This window comes from Protopterus annectens, chromosome 10.part0 (assembly GCF_019279795.1).
Source record: "Protopterus annectens isolate FY-2018-M chromosome 10.part0, PAN1.0, whole genome shotgun sequence".
NCBI lineage: Eukaryota > Metazoa > Chordata > Ceratodontiformes > Protopteridae > Protopterus > Protopterus annectens.
Window position 1 is genome coordinate 986,808,780 of NC_056744.1, and position 20,916 is coordinate 986,829,695.

The window sequence follows — 20,916 nt, forward strand, 5'->3', positions numbered from 1 at the left end:
GTTACCGTATCTAACATGGTGCAGTGGTGAGTTTTAAGTTTGACATCTGGTTAACCTATCTAACATATGGTGTAGTGGTGAGTTTTAAGTCTGACATCTGGTTACAGTATCTAACATATGGTGTAGTGGGGAGTTTTAAGTCTGACATCTGGTTACAGTTTCTAACATGGTGCAGTGGGGAGTTTTAAGTTTGACATCTGGTTGCAGTATCTAACATATGGTGTAGTGGTGAGTTTTAAGTCTGACATCTGGTTACAGTATCTAACATGGTGTAGTGAGGAGTTTTAAGTTTGACATCTGGTTACAGTATCTAACATGGTGTAGTGAGGAGTTTTAAGTTTGACATCTGGTTACGGTATCTAGCATATGGTGCAGTGGGGAGTTTTAAGTTTGACATCTGGTTACCGTATCTAACATATGGTGTAGTGGTGAGTTTTAAGTCTGACATCTGGTTACAGTATCTAACATGGTGTAGTGGGGAGTTTTAAGTTTGACATCTGGTTACAGTATCTAACCTGGTGTAGTGGGGAGTTTTAAGTCTGACATCTGGTTACAGTATCTAACCTGCTGTAGTGGGGAGTTTTAAGTTTGACATCTGGTTACAGTATCTAACCTGGTGTAGTGGGGAGTTTTAAGTCTGACATCTGGTTACAGTATCTAACCTGGTGTAGTGGGGAGTTTTAAGTCTGACATTTGGTTACAGTATCTAACATGGTGTAGTGAGGAGTTTTAAGTTTGACATCTGGTTACAGTATCTAACATATGGTGTAGTGGTGAGTTTTAAGTCTGACATCTGGTTACAGTATCTAACATGGTGTAGTGGGGAGTTTTAAGTTTGACATCTGGTTACAGTATCTAACCTGGTGTAGTGGGGTGTTTTAAGTTTGACATCTGGTTACAGTATCTAACCTGGTGTAGTGGGGAGTTTTAAGTCTGACATCTGGTTACAGTATCTAACATGGTGTAGTGAGGAGTTTTAAGTTTGACATCTGGTTGCAGTATCTAACATATGGTGTAGTGGGGAGTTTTAAGTTTGACATCTGGTTACAGTATCTAACATGGTGTAGTGGGGAGTTTTAAGTTTGACATCTGGTTACAGTATCTAACATGGTGTAGTGGGGAGTTTTAAGTCTGACATCTGGTTACAGTATCTAACATGGTGTAGTGGGGAGTTTTAAGTCTGACATCTGGTTACAGTATCTAACATGTTGCAGTGGGGAGTTTTAAGTCTGACATCTGGTTACAGTATCTAACATATGGTGTAGTGGGGAGTTTTAAGTTTGACATCTGGTTACAGTATCTAACATATGGTGTAGTGGGGAGTTTTAAGTCTGACATCTGGTTACAGTATCTAACATGTTGCAGTGGGGAGTTTTAAGTTTGACATCTGGTTACAGTATCTAACATGGTGTAGTGGGGAGTTTTAAGTCTGACATCTGGTTACAGTATCTAACATGGTGTAGTGGGGAGTTTTAAGTTTGACATCTGGTTACTGTAGCTAACATATGGTGTAGTGGGGAGTTTTAAGTCTGATATCTGGTTACAGTATCTAACATGGTGTAGTGGGGAGTTTTAAGTCTGATAATTGGTTACAATATCTAACATATGGTGTAGTGGGGAGTTTTAAGTCTGACATCTGGTTACAGTATCTAACATGTTGCAGTGGGGAGTTTTAAGTCTGACATCTGGTTACAGTATCTAACATGTTGCAGTGGGGAGTTTTAAGTCTGACATCTGGTTAACCTATCTAACATATGGTGTAGTGGGGAGTTTTAAGTCTGACATCTGGTTACTGTATCTAACATATGGTGTAGTGGGGAGTTTTAAGTCTGACATCTGGTTACAGTATCTAACATGGTGTAGTGGGGAGTTTTAAGTTTGACATCTGGTTACAGTATCTAACATGGTGTAGTGGGGAGTTTTAAGTCTGACATCTGGTTACAGTATCTAACATGGTATAGTGGTGAGTTTTAAGTCTGATAATTGGTTAACCTATCTAACATATGGTGTAGTGGGGAGTTTTAAGTCTGACATCTGGTTACAGTATCTAACATGGTGTAGTGGGGAGTTTTAAGTCTGACATCTGGCTACAGTATCTAACATATGTTGTAGTGGGGAGTTTTAAGTCTGGTATCTGGTTACTGTATCTAACATATGGTGTAGTGGGCAGTTTTAAGTCTGATATCTGGTTACAATATCTAACATGGTATAGTGGGGAGTTTTAAGTTTGACATCTGGTTGCAGTATCTAACATATGGTGCAGTGGGTAGTTTTAAGTTTGACATCTGGTTACAGTATCTAACATATGGTGTAGTGGGGAGTTTTAAGTATGACATCTGGTTACAGGATCTAACATGGTGTAGTGGGGAGTTTTAATTCTGATAATTGGTTAAAGTATCTAACATATGGTTTAGTGGGGAGTTTTAAGTCTGACATCTGGTTACAGTATCTAATATGCTGCAGTGGTGAGTTTTAAGTTTGACATCTGGTTACAGTATCTAACATGGTGCAGTGGTGAGTTTTAAGTTTGACATCTGGTTACCGTATCTAACATATGGTGTAGTGGGGAGTTTTAAGTTTGACATCTGGTTACTGTATCTAACATATGGTGTAGTGGGCAGTTTTAAGTCTGATATCTGGTTACAATATCTAACATGGTATAGTGGGGAGTTTTAAGTTTGACATCTGGTTACAGTATCTAACATGACAAAATCACCAAAAATACAGCAGCTAGAGGTCCAGTCAACAGCGTAAAAAAATAAAAACGTAAAAGATAAATCACCATATACCGCTGTCGCTGTAGGCAATCTGCAAATTCACATAAATTAAAATGCACCTCCGTGTATCAAAAGTACTGCCCATACGCAAGAAAAAGTTAACAGAGGCAAAACGCCACAACGCACTGTTCCGTTTCAAGGTTCCGCTAATGCAAGAACATAGCAGTTGCCACAGTTCAAATACCTGCGTAAGTTTTTCGTATGCTCACCAAGAATGCTTCAGTACTGAAAAGAAAACTTAGGTACAAGTCAATCCTAGAGACCACAATGCCAAAATAAATCCAGTATACTGCTCCAACTCAGGAAATTGCAGTCGGTAATTCCAAGAGTAAAAAATCAGCTTTATTAACAGAACAAGTAAGCGCTTTTGCCGTTAGGCTTTCTCAAACTCTGCAAAGACACAAGTTTGCAGTCATTTAAATAATTAATTCTAATCAATGATAGGTGGACCATAAATTCAAATTTTAAAGCGCCACTGACTAAAATACAACATGCTTTTATATTTACACATAAAAGGAAATGCAAAACGTGATTATCTTTTGTGTAAAAAAGCAGACAACTTTAAAAGCATTATCAAAACTTATTCACAACAAATACATGGACAACATTTTAAAAATTATGTAAAACTTTGTGGCATAAATGTATTTAACATAAAAATGTTAACAAGTTAAAAAGCATATTGGAATCGTGCAAAGCCACTGTTACCAAACAAACATGCCTAATCTATTTATACAATAAAAAGCTTATTAAATACTCTATGCAATGATGCCATAGCAACAGAACACATCGGTGTCGATGAGAAAATTGATTTACTGTCACTGATGTGCATAACAAGGGTAAACTAATCTATACAAAAGAAAAAAGGGGGGAAAAACATGTGAGGAATGAATGGTATGTGTGTAAAGCATGAGGAATGTGCCTAGAAACAAATATATCTCTCTACGTTCTATCCACATCTGAGACCTGATCACCTTATAAATGAAAAATGAATGAATAAATATGAAGAAATATATTTAATCAAATAGTGTGGAGTAGATCATTAAAATATCCGAAAAAATATATATACATGTATATATATATATATATATATATCTAGAAAAAATATATATACACAATAAATAGGATGTCCCTAACTATCTTCTTTGTCTGTAAACCCTTCTACCCTTCAACACCGGTTTGATATGAACTTTGTCATTGAGGCCTGGTGGTTCATCGGCTCTACACCTGACTATCCACCTAAGTTCACATTCAAGAGTCCTATTAATTAGGTCACCTCCTCTTGGACCAGGAACTAGATGTTGTATAACTGTGTAATTAAAAGTATGCTCAGAACCTGATATTCTGCAATGCTTAGCTAGAGCATTGAAATCTGAAGCTTTTCTGATATGATAATTATGTTCCCTTATGCGGTCTTTAAATGCCCTATTGGTTTTCCCTATATAAAATGAGGGGCACGCTTTGCACCTCGCTAGATATACCAAGTTTCTACTATTACAATTAGTATTGGTGTTGAAATAAAACGTGTATCCACTGACTGGGTGCACAAACGTAAGGTCCTCATTAATAAAAACACAATGGTTGCACATGCCGCATGGTACAGTATTCAAATTCATTTTCATCTTATGATGCTTATTACCTCCAAACTTAGGCCTACATAATAATCTTTGGAGGTTAGGTTTATTCCTATGGGTGACCCTGGGTCTAGGTCCCACTATCTTAGCAATTTCACCATCTGAAAGTAGGATGTCCCAATTTTTAGCAAACATATTTTTAATCTCTCTAGTGTCTGTGGTGTATGATACTATCGGGCCCACTGTTATTACTCCAGTATCTGATGCCTCATCCACTTGCCCTAAAACTTCAGAGAAATATGGTCTAGCCTTGGTTGACCGTAGTTCATGTACTTCTGATAAGACTTTTTCTATTAGCACCTGATCATAACCCCTCTCTACAAACCTTTTCCTTAAATCTTCTATTTCTCTGTAATAACATTCATCCACTGGGTTATATCTGGATGCTCTCATGAATTGACCTTTTAGAATATTACGAAAAACATGTGTGGGGTGCATACTACCCCTATAAAGTAATGTATTACGATGGCATAGCTTGCGATGGATGGAAGTATTTAAAAGTCCATTGTCAAGCTTATACACTTCTATATCAAGGTAGGAAATCCTATTCTCTGAACTGTTTAAGGTGAATTTTAAAAAGTCAGTAGAAGAATTCATAGTGCTCACAAAAACATGTAAGGAGTCCATGTCCCCAAACCAAAGAAGGAAGAGGTCATCCACAAATCTGCGGTATAACCCCACAAACTCCTTGAACATGGTCAACTTGTAAAGGAAGTTGTCTTCCCAAGCGGCTATAACAAGGTTGGCGTAGCTATTGGCACAAGATGTGCCCATAGCTACGCCATCCCTTTGCAAATAGTAATCCTTCCCAAATATAAACACATTGTTGGACAAAACCATTTCAAGGTATAAGGTGATCAAATCTATCTTATCTATAGTGAAATCTGAATGTTCTCGTAGATATTGTTGTATGGATGTAATACCTATATCATTGGGAATCACCGTAAATAAACTTACAATGTCCAAGGTAACCAAAAGATATTCCTTCCCCTCTTCCAGGCCACTAGTTTATGAATACAAATCCAATAAGAACTGTTTGCTGTCTCTGAGTATGTGTTCATTCCTATCTACCAATGGTCTCAACGTAGTTTCCACATAAATAGAAAGTGGCTCAGTCACCCACCCCTGTCCAGAGACTATCTGTCTCAGGGGGGGGTCTGTACGGGATTTATGTACCTTGGGCAGCCCCTGTATAACAGGGATAACTGGATGCTCTACTTTAAAGTAAAGGTATAATTCCTCAGTAATACTTGAAGACATAAGTAAATCATCAAGTGTAAAATACACATCAAAAATTTTTTGTCCTACTATCCCCTGATCAATTCTATCATAGAACTTATCATCACTCAAAAGTAAAGTCATGCGTTCAATATAATCAGTTGTATCCATTAACACAATAGGGCCCCCTTTGTCAGCTGGTCTTATTGTGAGCATGTCATCATTCCTCAGGTCCCTTAAAGCCTGTCTTTGTTTGTAGTTCAAATTCTGTCTATATTTCATATGTGCCTGTGTGTGAAAAAAATTGTGTATATCATTTTCCATGACATTACCGAATACTTCTAGCACCGGATGTAGCTGAGGTATAAAAGTACTATTAGTCTTAAAGCGTGGTGCTTGATTATTATATTCATCCAAACCAAAATCCAATTTTAACTGTGTTTTTCTGGTAAACATTTTTGTGTCAATCACTAAGTCTACAACATCGTCACCACAGGTAGGTATAAAACTTAAACCCCTATTTAGGACATATTCTTCATGCATGGTGAGCACCCTGTTGGAGAGGTTAACAATTAATGTGGAGTCCTCTCCCACATCTTCTTGAGTGTGGGGCCATTGTAATCCTCCATAGACCCCTTTCTTTTGTGCCTGCCCCTGCTCATTGAACGTTGTCTTCCTATATGTTGTCCTACTGCTATAGGGAAAGGGACATTGACATTCTCTGCCAACTCATTGTTTGGTTTGTTCCCTAGTACCACTTTGGGTCTAACTACCATATCATTAGAATTCTCTACACCTTGTTCATCAGGTAGTGAATCAACTACATGTTCTCTGCTCTGTGCTTGTATAGCTGAGCAGACAGTCTGCCCAGGAGGAACATTATGATTTCCTGCCTCAGGTAAAACAACTACCCCTTGTATGTGCTGCTCTTGTGTCGTATTAGTAGTTCTTGAAGTATCATTCGCATAAACTGTTTGGATACTATTATTAGATGTTCTAGTGTCAGTGTCAGAGTTTCTAGAAGGTTATACCGTTGGTACTCGTACATTCATCCTTGAATCATGTGTGATATGACTACTACGGAAGTTGGAAGCTGTATTGGGACCAGTCCTATTTTGTTCCCTAGGCCAAGTAAACACTTGGTTACTACTGAAATCCCTAACATCCCTACAAATTTTCACTTTTTTCTGCTCAATTAGACGTTTCTCATATAGGAAGACGTCATCAATCACCCGTTCCACCTGATTACACATTTGTACAGAAATACATTTCTTATTCACTTTTTGAAAGCAATCATTAACATGTTTTTTTAACAATTCTTCTTCTGGACTATGATATTCTATTAATAATTTCATATAACTATAGCTCAACTCAATGTTAAGTTGCTGCCATTTAAAAAGAAGGTCAGGGAATCTGTTCCCTGAAGTGGGCATCTTTAAAATACGAAGCCCACGAGGTACAATTTTCTTCATAAGACATGCTTCAAAATATTGTCTCTGTACTTGCAGTTTCTTAAGTTTCATGAAAGCAACTTCAAGTTCTTGTAAGTCATCCATAATATTTATAGACGGATTGATGGTTTCCATATTATCTCCTGGGTTGAGGTTCGGTTGATAGTCCAATAAAACATTCTCATCTCCAGTTAAGCAAGCTCGAAATCGTGATACACCCTTGTTAATAATCTCCTGTTGCATCAAAGGTGGAACATATGGTAGTTCAATATTTGCTGTAGTAACATTTGCCATGTCCGCCTGCTGCTGTATAAGTAAATACACCAAATATGACAAAATCACCAAAAATACAGCAGCTAGAGGTCCAGTCAACAGCGTAAAAAAATAAAAACGTAAAAGATAAATCACCATATACGCTGTCGCTGTAGGCAATCTGCAAATTCACATAAATTAAAATGCACCTCCGTGTATCAAAAGTACTGCCCATACGCAAAGAAAAGTTAACAGAGGCAAAAGCATACAACGCACTGTTCCGTTTCAAGGTTGCGCTAATGCAAGAACATAGCAGTTGCCACAGTTCAAATACCTGCGTAAGTTTTTCATATGCTCACCAAGAATGCTTCAGTATTGAAAAGAAAACTTAGGTACAAGTCAATCCTAGAGACCACAATGCCAAAATAAATCCAGTATACTGCTCCAACTCAGGAAATTGCAGTCGGTAATTCCAAGAGTAAAAAATCAGCTTTATTAACAGAACAAGTAAGCGCTTTCGCCGTTAGGCTTTCTCAAACTCTACAAAGACACAAGTTTGCAGTCATTTAAATAATTAATTCTAATCAATGATAGGTGGACCATAAATTCAAATTTTAAAGCGCCACTGACTAAAATACAACATGCTTTTATATTTACACATAAAAGGAAATGCAAAACGTGATTATCTTTTGTGTAAAAAAGCAGACAACTTTAAAAGCATTATCAAAACTTATTCACAACAAATACATGGACAACATTTTAAAAATTATGTAAAACTTTGTGGCATAAATGTATTTAACATAAAAATGTTAACAAGTTAAAAAGCATATTGGAATCGTGCAAAGCCACTGTTACCAAACAAACATGCCTAATCTATTTATACAATAAAAAGCTTATTAAATACTCTATGCAATGATGCCATAGCAACTGAACACATCAGTGTCTATGAAAAAATTAATTTACTGTCACTGATGTGCATAACAAGGGTAAACTAATCTATACAAAAGAAAAAAGGGGGGAAAAACATGTGAGGAATGAATGGTATGTGTGTAAAGCATGAGGAATGTGCCTAGAAACAAATATATCTCTCTACGTTCTATCCACATCTGAGACCTGATCACCTTATAAATGAAAAATGAATGAATAAATATGAAGAAATATATTTAATCAAATAGTGTGGAGTAGATCAATTTGAATTTATGGTCCACCTATCATTGATTAGAATTAATTATTTAAATGACTGCAAACTTGTGTCTTTGTAGAGTTTGAGAAAGCCTAACGGCGAAAGCGCTTACTTGCTCTGTTAATAAAGCTGATTTTTTACTCTTGGAATTACCGACTGCAATTTCCTGAGTTGGAGCAGTATACTGGATTTATTTTGGCATTGTGGTCTCTAGGATTGACTTGTACCTAAGTTTTCTTTTCAATACTGAAGCATTCTTGGTGAGCATACGAAAAACTTACGCAGGTATTTGAACTGTGGCAACTGCTATGTTCTTGCATTAGCGCAACCTTGAAACGGAACAGTGCGTTGTGGCGTTTTGCCTCTGTTAACTTTTTCTTGCGTATGGGCAGTACTTTTGATACACGGAGGTGCATTTTAATTTATGTGAATTTGCAGATTGCCTACAGCGACAGCGGTATATGGTGATTTATCTTTTACGTTTTTATTTTTTTACGCTGTTGACTGGACCTCTAGCTGCTGTATTTTTGGTGATTTTGTCATATTTGGTGTATTTACTTATACAGCAGCAGGCGGACATGGCAAATGTTACTACAGCAAATATTGAACTACCATATGTTCCACCTTTGATGCAACAGGAGATTATTAACAAGGGTGTATCACGATTTCGAGCTTGCTTAACTGGAGATGAGAATGTTTTATTGGACTATCAACCGAACCTCAACCCAGGAGATAATATGGAAACCATCAATCCGTCTATAAATATTACGGATGACTTACAAGAACTTGAAGTTGCTTTCATGAAACTTAAGAAACTGCAGGTACAGAGACAATATTTTGAAGCATGTCTTATGAAGAAAATTGTACCTCGTGGGCTTCGTATTTTAAAGATGCCCACTTCAGGGAACAGATTCCCTGACCTTCTTTTTAAATGGCAGCAACTTAACATTGAGTTGAGCTATAGTTATATGAAATTATTAATAGAATATCATAGTCCAGAAGAAGAATTGTTAAAAAAACATGTTAATGATTGCTTTCAAAAAGTGAATAAGAAATGTATTTCTGTACAAATGTGTAATCAGGTGGAACGGGTGATTGATGACGTCTTCCTATATGAGAAACGTCTAATTGAGCAGAAAAAAGTGAAAATTTGTAGGGATGTTAGGGATTTCAGTAGTAATCAAGTGTTTACTTGGCCTAGGGAACAAAATAGGACTGGTCCCAATACAGCTTCCAACTTCCGTAGTAGTCATATCACACATGATACAAGGATGAATGTACGAGTACCAACGGTACAACCTTCTAGAAACTCTGACACTGACACTAGAACATCTAATAATAGTATCCAAACAGTTTATGGGAATGATACTTCAAGAACTACTAATACGACACAAGAGCAGCACGTACAAGGGGTAGTTGTTTTACCTGAGGCAGGAAATCATAATGTTCCTCCTGGGCAGACTGTCTGCTCAGCTATACAAGCACAGAGCAGAGAACATGTAGTTGATTCACTACCTGATGAACAAGGTGTAGAGAATTCTAATGATATGGTAGTTAGACCCAAAGTGGTACTAGGGAACAAACCAAACAATGAGTTGGCAGACAATGTCAATGTCCCTTTCCCTATAGCAGTAGGACAACATATAGGAAGACAACGTTCAATGAGCAGGGGCAGGCACAAAAGAAAGGGGTCTATGGAGGATTACAATGGCCCCACACTCAAGAAGATGTGGGAGAGGACTCCACATTAATTGTTAACCTCTCCAACAGGGTGCTCACCATGCATGAAGAATATGTCCTAAATAGGGGTTTAAGTTTTATACCTACCTGTGGTGACGATGTTGTAGACTTAGTGATTGACACAAAAATGTTTACCAGAAAAACACAGTTAAAATTGGATTTTGGTTTGGATGAATATAATAATCAAGCACCACGCTTTAAGACTAATAGTACTTTTATACCTCAGCTACATCCGGTGCTAGAAGTATTCGGTAATGTCATGGAAAATGATATACACAATTTTTTTCACACACAGGCACATATGAAATATAGACAGAATTTGAACTACAAACAAAGACAGGCTTTAAGGGACCTGAGGAATGATGACATGCTCACAATAAGACCAGCTGACAAAGGGGGCCCTATTGTGTTAATGGATACAACTGATTATATTGAACGCATGACTTTACTTTTGAGTGATGATAAGTTCTATGATAGAATTGATCAGGGGATAGTAGGACAAAAAATTTTTGATGTGTATTTTACACTTGATGATTTACTTATGTCTTCAAGTATTACTGAGGAATTATACCTTTACTTTAAAGTAGAGCATCCAGTTATCCCTGTTATACAGGGGCTGCCCAAGGTACATAAATCCCGTACAGACCCCCCCCTGAGACAGATAGTCTCTGGACAGGGGTGGGTGACTGAGCCACTTTCTATTTATGTGGAAACTATGTTGAGACCATTGGTAGATAGGAATGAACACATACTCAGAGACAGCAAACAGTTCTTATTGGATTTGTATTCATATACTAGTGGCCTGGAAGAGGGGAAGGAATATCTTTTGGTTACCTTGGACATTGTAAGTTTATTTACTGTGATTCCCAATGATATAGGTATTACATCCATACAACAATATCTATGAGAACATTCAGATTTCACTATAGATAAGATAGATTTGATCACCTTATACCTTGAAATGGTTTTGTCCAACAATGTGTTTATATTTGGGAAGGATTACTATTTGCAAAGGGATGGCGTAGCTATGGGCACATCTTGTGCCAATAGCTACGCCAACCTTGTTATAGCCGCTTGGGAAGACAACTTCCTTTACAAGTTGACCATGTTCAAGGAGTTTGTGGGGTTATACCGCAGATTTGTGGATGACCTCTTCCTTCTTTGGTTTGGGGACATGGACTCCTTACATGTTTTTGTGAGCACTATGAATTCTTCTACTGACTTTTTAAAATTCACCTTAAACAGTTCAGAGAATAGGATTTCCTACCTTGATATAGAAGTGTATAAGCTTGACAATGGACTTTTAAATACTTCCATCCATCGCAAGCTATGCCATCGTAATACATTACTTTATAGGGGTAGTATGCACCCCACACATGTTTTTCGTAATATTCTAAAAGGTCAATTCATGAGAGCATCCAGATATAACCCAGTGGATGAATGTTATTACAGAGAAATAGAAGATTTAAGGAAAAGGTTTGTAGAGAGGGGTTATGATCAGGTGCTAATAGAAAAAGTCTTATCAGAAGTACATGAACTACGGTCAACCAAGGCTAGACCATATTTCTCTGAAGTTTTAGGGCAGGTGGATGAGGCATCAGATACTGGAGTAATAACAGTGGGCCCGATAGTATCATACACCACAGACACTAGAGAGATTAAAAATATGTTTGCTAAAAATTGGGACATCCTACTTTCAGATGGTGACATTGCTAAGATAGTGGGACCTAGACCTAGGGTCACCCATAGGAATAAACCTAACCTCCAAAGATTATTATGTAGGCCTAAGTTTGGAGGTAATAAGCATCATAAGATGAGAATGAATTTGAATACTGTACCATGCGGCATGTGCAACCATTGTGTTTTTATTAATGAGGACCTTACGTTTGTGCACCCAGTCAGTGGATACACGTTTTATTTCAACACCAATACCAATTGTAATAGTAGAAACTTGGTATATCTAGCGAGGTGCAAAGCGTGCCCCTCATTTTATATAGGGAAAACCAATAGGGCATTTAAAGACCGCATAAGGGAACATAATTATCATATCAGAAAAGCTTCAGATTTCAATGCTCTAGCTAAGCATTGCAGAATATCAGGTTCTGAGCATACTTTTAATTACACAGTTATACAACATCTAGTTCCTGGTCCAAGAGGAGGTGACCTAATTAATAGGACTCTTGAATGTGAACTTAGGTGGATAGTCAGGTGTAGAGCCGATGAACCACCAGGCCTCAATGACAAAGTTGAAGGGTAGAAGGGTTTACAGACCAAGAAGATAGTTAGGGACATCCTATTTATTGTGTATATATATTTTTTCTAGATATATATATATATATATAAATATACATGTATATATATTTTTTCGGATATTTTAATGATCTACTCCACACTATTTGATTAAATATATTTCTTCATATTTATTCATTCATTTTTCATTTATAAGGTGATCAGGTCTCAGATGTGGATAGAACGTAGAGAGATATATTTGTTTCTAGGCACATTCCTCATGCTTTACACACATACCATTCATTCCTCACATGTTTTTCCCCCCTTTTTTCTTTTGTATAGATTAGTTTACCCTTGTTATGCACATCAGTGACAGTAAATCAATTTTCTCATCGACACCGATGTGTTCTGTTGCTATGGCATCATTGTATAGAGTATTTAATAAGCTTTTAATTGTATAAATAAATTAGGCATGTTTGTTTGGTAACAGTGGCTTTGCACGATTCCAATATGTTTTTAACTTGTTAACATTTTTATGTTAAATACATTTATGCCACAAAATTTTACATAATTTTTAAAATGTTGTCCATGTATTTGTTGTGAATAAGTTTTGATAATGCTTTTAAAGTTGTCTGCTTTTTTACACAAAAGATAACCACGTTTTGCATTTCCTTTTATGTGTAAATATAAAAGCATGTTGTATTTTAGTCAGTGGCGCTTTAAAATTTGAATTTATGGTCCACCTATCATTGATTAGAATTAATTATTTAAATGACTGCAAACTTGTGTCTTTGTAGAGTTTGAGAAAGCCTAACGGCGAAAGCGCTTACTTGTTCTGTTAATAAAGCTGATTTTTTACTCTTGGAATTACCGACTGCAATTTCCTGAGTTGGAGCAGTATACTGGATTTATTTTGGCATTGTGGTCTCTAGGATTGACTTGTACCTAAGTTTTCTTTTCAGTACTGAAGCATTCTTGGTGAGCATACGAAAAACTTACGCAGGTATTTGAACTGTGGCAACTGCTATGTTCTTGCATTAGCGCAACCTTGAAACGGAACAGTGCGTTGTGGCGTTTTGCCTCTGTTAACTTTTTCTTGCGTATGGGCAGTACTTTTGATACACGGAGGTGCATTTTAATTTATGTGAATTTGCAGATTGCCTACAGCGACAGCGGTATATGGTGATTTATCTTTTACAGTATCTAACATGGTGCAGTGGTGAGTTTTAAGTTTGACATCTGGTTACCGTATCTAACATATGGTGTAGTGGGGAGTTTTAAGTTTGACATCTGGTTACGGTATCTAACATATGGTGTAGTGGGGAGTTTTAAGTCTGATATCTGGTTACAGTATCTAACATGTTGCAGTGGGGAGTTTTAAGTCTGACATCTGGTTACAGTATCTAACATGTTGCAGTGGTGAGTTTTAAGTTTGACATCTGGTTACAGTATCTAACATGGTGCAGTGGTGAGTTTTAAGTTTGACATCTGGTTACCGTATCTAACATATGGTGTAGTGGGGAGTTTTAAGTCTGACATCTGGTTAACCTATCTAACATATGGTGTAGTGGGGAGTTTTAAGTCTGACATCTGGTTACAGTATCTAACATGGTGTAGTGGGGAGTTTTAAGTCTGACATCTGGTTACAGTATCTAACATGTTGCAGTGGTGAGTTTTAAGTTTGACATCTGGTTACAGTATCTAACATGTTGCAGTGGTGAGTTTTAAGTTTGACATCTGGTTACAGTATCTAACATGGTGTAGTGGGGAGTTTTAAGTCTGACATCTGGTTACAGTATCTAACATGGTGTAGTGGGGAGTTTTAAGTCTGACATCTGGTTACAGTATCTAACATGTTGCAGTGGGGAGTTTTAAGTTTGACATCTGGTTAACCTATCTAACATATGGTGGAGTGGGGAGTTTTAAGTCTGACATCTGGTTAACCTATCTAACATATGGTGTAGTGGGGAGTTTTAAGTCTGACATCTGGTTAACCTATCTAACATATGGTGTAGTGGGGAGTTTTAAGTCTGACATCTGGTTAACCTATCTAACATATGGTGTAGTGGGGAGTTTTAAGTCTGACATCTGGTTAACCTATCTAACATATGGTGTAGTGGGGAGTTTTAAGTCTGACATCTGGTTACGGTATCTAGCATATGGTGTAGTGGGGAGTTTTAAGTCTGACATCTGGTTACCGTATCTAACATATGGTGCAGTGGGGAGTTTTAAGTCTGACATCTGGTTACAGTATCTAACATGGTGTAGTGGGGAGTTTTAAGTCTGACATCTGGTTACAGTATCTAACATGTTGCAGTGGGGAGTTTTAAGTTTGACATCTGGTTACAGTATCTAACATGGTGTAGTGGGGAGTTTTAAGTTTGACATCTGGTTACAGTATCTAACATGTTGCAGTGGGGAGTTTTAAGTCTGACATCTGGTTACAGTATCTAACATGTTGCAGTGGGGAGTTTTAAGTTTGACATCTGGTTACAGTATCTAACATGTTGCAGTGGGGAGTTTTAAGTTTGACATCTGGTTACAGTATCTAACATGGTGTAGTGGGGAGTTTTAAGTTTGACATCTGGTTACAGTATCTAACCTGGTGCAGTGGGGAGTTTTAAGTTTGACATCTGGTTACAGTATCTAACATGGTGTAGTGGGGAGTTTTAAGTTTGACATCTGGTTGCAGTATCTAACATATGGTGCAGTGGGGAGTTTTAAGTTTGACATCTGGTTACCGTATCTAACATATGGTGTAGTGGGGAGTTTTAAGTCTGACATCTGGTTACAGTATCTAACATGGTGTAGTGGGGAGTTTTAAGTCTGACATCTGGTTACAGTATCTAACATGGTGTAGTGGGGAGTTTTAAGTCTGATAATTGGTTACAGTATCTAACATATGGTGTAGTGGGGAGTTTTAAGTCTGATATCTGGTTACTGTATCTAACATATGGTATAGTGGGGAGTTTTATGTTTGTCATCTGGTTACAGCATCTAACATACGGCGAAGTAGGGAGTTTTAAGTCTGACATCTGGTTACACTATCTAACATATGGTATAGTGGGGAGTTTTAAGTCTGACATCTGGTTACAGAATCTAACATGGTGTAGTGGGGAGGTTTAAGTCTGATATCTGGTTACAGTATCTAACATGGTGTATTGCGGAGTTTTAAGTCTGATATCTGGTTGCAAGTATCAACATGGCGTAGTGGGGAGTTTTAAGTCTGACATCTGGTTACAGTATCTAACATGGTGTAGTGAGGAGGTTTAAGTTTGACATGTGGTTACTGTAGCTAACATATGGTGTAGTGGGGTTTTTAAGTTTGACATCTGGTTACTGCATCTAACATATGGTGTAGTGGGGAATTTTAACTCTGATATCTGGTTACTGTATCTAATATGGTGTAGTGAGGAGTTTTAAGTCTGATATCTGGTTACTGTATCTAACATATGGTGTAGTGGGGAGTTTTAAGTCTGATATCTGGTTACAGTATCTAACATGGTGTAGTGGGGAGTTTTAAGTTCGTCATCTGGTTACAGTATCTAACACGGTGTAGTGGAGAGTTTTAAGTCTGACATCTGGTTACCGTATCTAACATGGTGTAGTAGGGAGTTTTAAGTTTGACATCTGGTTACTATATCTAACATATGGTGTAGTGGGGATTTTTAAATTTGACATCTGGTTACTGCATCTAACATATGGTGTAGAGTGGAATTTTAAGTCTGATATCTGGTTACAGTATCTAACATGGTGTAGTGGGGAGTTTTAAGTCTGATATCTGGTTACAGTATCTAACATGGTGTAGTGGGGAGTTTTAAGTCTGACATCTGGTTACAGTATCTAACATGGTGTAGTGGGGAGTTTTAAGTCTGACATCTGGTTACAGTATCTAACACGGTGTAGTAGGGAGTTTTATGTTTGACATCTGGTTACAGTATCTAGCATGGTGTAGTGGGGAGTTTAAATCTGACATCTGGTTACTGTATCAAACATGGTGTAGTGAGGAGTTTTAAGTCTGACATCTGGTTACAGTATCTAACATGGTGTAGTGGGGAGTTTCAAGTCTGACATCTGGCTACAGTATCTAACATATGTTGTAGTGGGGAGTTTTAAGTCTGGTATCTGGTTACTGTATCTAACATGGTGTAGTGGGGAGTTTTAAGTCTGATATCTGGTTACAGTATCTAACATGGTGTAGTGGGGAGTTTTAAGTTTGACATCTGGTTGCAGTATCTAACATATGGTGCAGTGGGGAGTTTTAAGCGTGACATCTGGTTACAGTATCTAACATATGGTGTAGTGGGGAGTTTTAAGTCTGACATCTGGTTACAGTATCTAACATGGTGTAGTGGGGAGTTTTAAGTCTGACATCTGGCTACAGTATCTAACATATGGTGTAGTGAGGAGTTTTAAGTCTGGTATCTGGTTACAGTCTCTAACATATGGTGTAGTGGGGAGTTTTAAGTCTGACATATGTTTACCATATCTAACATGGTGTAGTGGAGAGTTTTAAATTTGACATCTGGTTACTGTATCTAACATTTGGTGTAGTGGGGAGTTTTAAGTCTGGTATCTGGTTACTGTATCTAACATATGGTGTAATGGGGAGTTTTAAGTCTGATATCTGGTTACAATATTTAACATGTTATAGTGGGGAGTTTTAAGTCTGACATCTGGTTACAGTATCTAACATGGTATAGTGGGGAGATTTAAGTTTGACGTCTGGTTACTGTATCTAACATATGGTGTAGTGGGAAGTTTTAAGTTTGACATCTGGTTACAGTTTCTAACATAAGGTGTAGTGCGGAGTTTTAAGTTTGACATCTGATTACCGTATCTAACATTTGCTGTAGTGGGGTGGTTTAAGTCTGACATCTGGTTACAGTATCTAACATATGGTGTAGTGAGGAGTTTTAAGTTTGACATCTGGTTACAATATCTAGCATATGGTGTAGTGGGGAGTTTTAAGTCTGACATCTGTTTACCGTATCTAACATGTTGTAGTGGAGAGTTTTAAATCTGACATCTGGTTACTGTATCTAACATATGGTGTAGTGAGGATTTTTAAGTTTGACATCTTGTTACTGTATCTAACATATGGTGTAGTGGGGCGTTTTAAGTTTGACATCTGGTTACAATATCTAACATATGGTTTAGTGGGTGTGTGGAATATAATGACATAAAGATTGATGGCTGATAACATTATTGTAACCTGAATGATTAGGACAGATAAAATGGTTGGGAATGGAGAATTTCAATATTCCGGTAGACAAGATGCATGGTTGCTTTCATGTGTGTCTTATACTAGAAATAAATGAATGGCAATGTTATGCTTTATATTTGTAGCATCATCTTCATCATCTACCCGTTTTCCTACATCGGGTTGGGTGTCTTATCAGCTGTCGCCATCTATTTTGATTAAATGTCATTTTCTTACTAATGTCAACAGTCATGCTTGACTGTTGCAGATTTATCTCACAACTTGATTCTTGTAGGATATCTGTTGTAATTGATTGTTTGCTTTGTAGTCTTAACTTTCTGATGGAATTATTTGGTCTCGTTAAAGGTGAGCTAGCTGAAACAAATTCACAAAAAAATAATAATAATAATGCTATAAAGATGCTTAACTGCTTTTTCCTAGTTATTTTTCGGGGAGAATCTCTAACCCATGTCCCTCATGTGCAGAAATACTCCCAGCCACACCCTTGCTACTTAATTAGTAAACGTCCGAGGACATATTACCTTGGGGAAGGTTGTGTGACTTCAGAATTTCTTTAAGTGTTGGGTTGTGGAAGCACAAAGAACTTGCTCTTTAGCAAAAAAAAAAAAAAAAATGTCCATTTGTCCAATAACGGATTTAAGAGATTAAGCCTAGGAATGTACATCAACCCAAAAAATGCAAAGAAGGAGATACTTCAGCTGTAACTTACATGCACTCCAAATTAAATGTGATTTATTTTATTTGAATCCAAACAGAGTAGTTATCTATTCTTTGTTTTGGGTTTATTTCTGACATAAGTTACTGAATGTGTAACTGTAACAGTTGTATTCCTTGCATATTTGGGACAGTAAATGTGATTCCCTGTACTCACAGGTTATTTGGTGAAAAAAGACAAAACTAACATGCTTAAGAATGTCCATATGTTTTAGTTTAGTTTTGCTACTGGTAAATGAACAGAGCTGTACTCTTGGCAGTTTCTTTTTTACATCCTTGCAGAGGCCCATGACAGTCAGTTTGGTTTATATGCATACAGAATAGTTAGCATGCAGTCCATCTTTGCTCACCTTCCACATCTTTATTCTTCTACTAATGCTGTACTTGTAGAGGGTAGTCTTTGTCACAGCATATTTATTTCCTGAGATCAGTAAATTAATGCATGGTCTGCTGAGCCATAGTCAAACTGCAATCCATATCAGCTGGACAGAACCTCCTGGACAATAGACTATTGAACATTTACGCTGATGACCATTTACTTAATGAGGATGAACATAAAGAAGAAAACATGAAAGGATGCTAGAGCAGTCAACAGCTATGCATGTCCCCAGTAACGGAATAACATGTAGAAATGTATAGGGAGGCAGGTTGCTATTCTGTGGTGAAGCAAAAGCAGCATAAACAGGTATTATATAGTGGTGGTCATAGTGTTTGGCCATAGTGGGTGCAATTGATCAAAAGCTCTTTTTTGTTGTGCGTTCACATGGAAATGGCTCTCAGTATTGATAACCTGGGCTAGCTCTGCTTCCATCTACTAGGGACTTGCTCCATTGGAACATAAATGATTACTTTTTTCAAAGAGAGGTGCATCATTTTGCTATGAAATTTGCTTTGCATTCATGTTTTAAATGCAAAAGATGTAACAGATCAGGCTGTATGGAACACTCATCGATGAAAAGTTTTCTGAAATACACAACTGGTTTCAAATCTTGAGTAGTAATCTTGATTCTTTTATATGGTTTAGCATTTTTGACATAACTTTTACTAATTCATTTGTTTTTATGAGGCATCACACTAACTCTTATCTGAGAAAGTAATTGTCCACAGACAACTAAATCACAGAGTATATCCTGGTTTACCTCCTACCAGTAATTTCAGACAATAGTGATAGAGAGAAGCAGGCTAGATGCTTTGTCGGGAGGCATGTAAAGGTCGGGGTCCCTGGTATAGCCGCACTTTGGAGTTTTGTAAGTTATTCTCACAGTCTGCTTGCAGCATATGATTATACTGTGTAGTAAAAGTAACCTGTTACCCATCCCCCTAGAGATACCTAATCCTAATATGTTGGTTATTGTTTTTTTTTTTCCCAGTGGTCACTGATGTGCCAAATAATACAACACAGTCCATCAGAGAAATGAAAAACATGTAATTTATGATTTTCCTTCTCCACATTTAATCTTGCTGTCTACTGAGTATATCTTTAGATCTGGGCTGACACATGTTTAGATGGACATCTAGTTTCTTCTTCTGTGAGTTTATTTGCATTCACTTTTAAAGCCATGTTCAGTGAATGACTACTGAATTCCTAAGTTGCACAGGCAGTTTGGTGGTTGGCATAATGATTAAGATGCTTACTACACACACAAAGTACAGGGTTTGATGCTGCCGTCTGAGTGAAATTGGTTAGGCTTAATGTGGCATATTCGGGTAGCTAGCCCAGTACTTTCCTATGCACATGACTGTTGTCTAGGCCATTCAGTAATAGCAACAACAGAAGCCTATCCACCTTTCTGTTTATTATATTTTTATTTTGTGGAACATTTGCAGTAAATTACTTCAGTGAGGTAAAAGCATCACACCTTATGCGTACCCCAAGCATATATAGGCTTCCCTGTAAGTATTAGAACCTTATTCTACCCCATGGCCTCTATGTGGGAGTTCGCCTAGCTATAAAGGAACATCTACTAGATACTTGGCTTCTTTCTTTTCTTCCAACCAGCTCTCTAACAGGCAAAGCCTGGTACTGTGGACAAATGTTTTGCGTCCATGCCAGCTGGCTTATACTAGTTTGGAAATATTGTGTAGACTGGAAAAGTTTTCAGCTTATTACGAAAAACAATGTCATTGCAAGAACTCATCGTATCTATCACATACTAAACTTGCTGAAGGCATTCATAAGAGATTCACTACAGATCAGACTAATATCTAAGCATACTATAACTGCTTAATACTATAACTGAACATGAATGCTTAAAAAGAGAAAAGTAAAATTAAAAATTCAGTTAAAAGTTCTTAAAACATAATTCATCCTTTTCTCTCACAGTTCTTTCTACCCTTATGAAAATGAAGCATTTAAAAGATGGTTTTAATGGGCAGCCCAAAGCCTTCTTGAATTACAAATGTTGGATTCTGTTATCCAGTACTCACAGCATATTGCAGCGTGTTCTTCTCACAACATGTAAACTTAAAATGTTCATCCCTTTTCTAGGGAATTTCC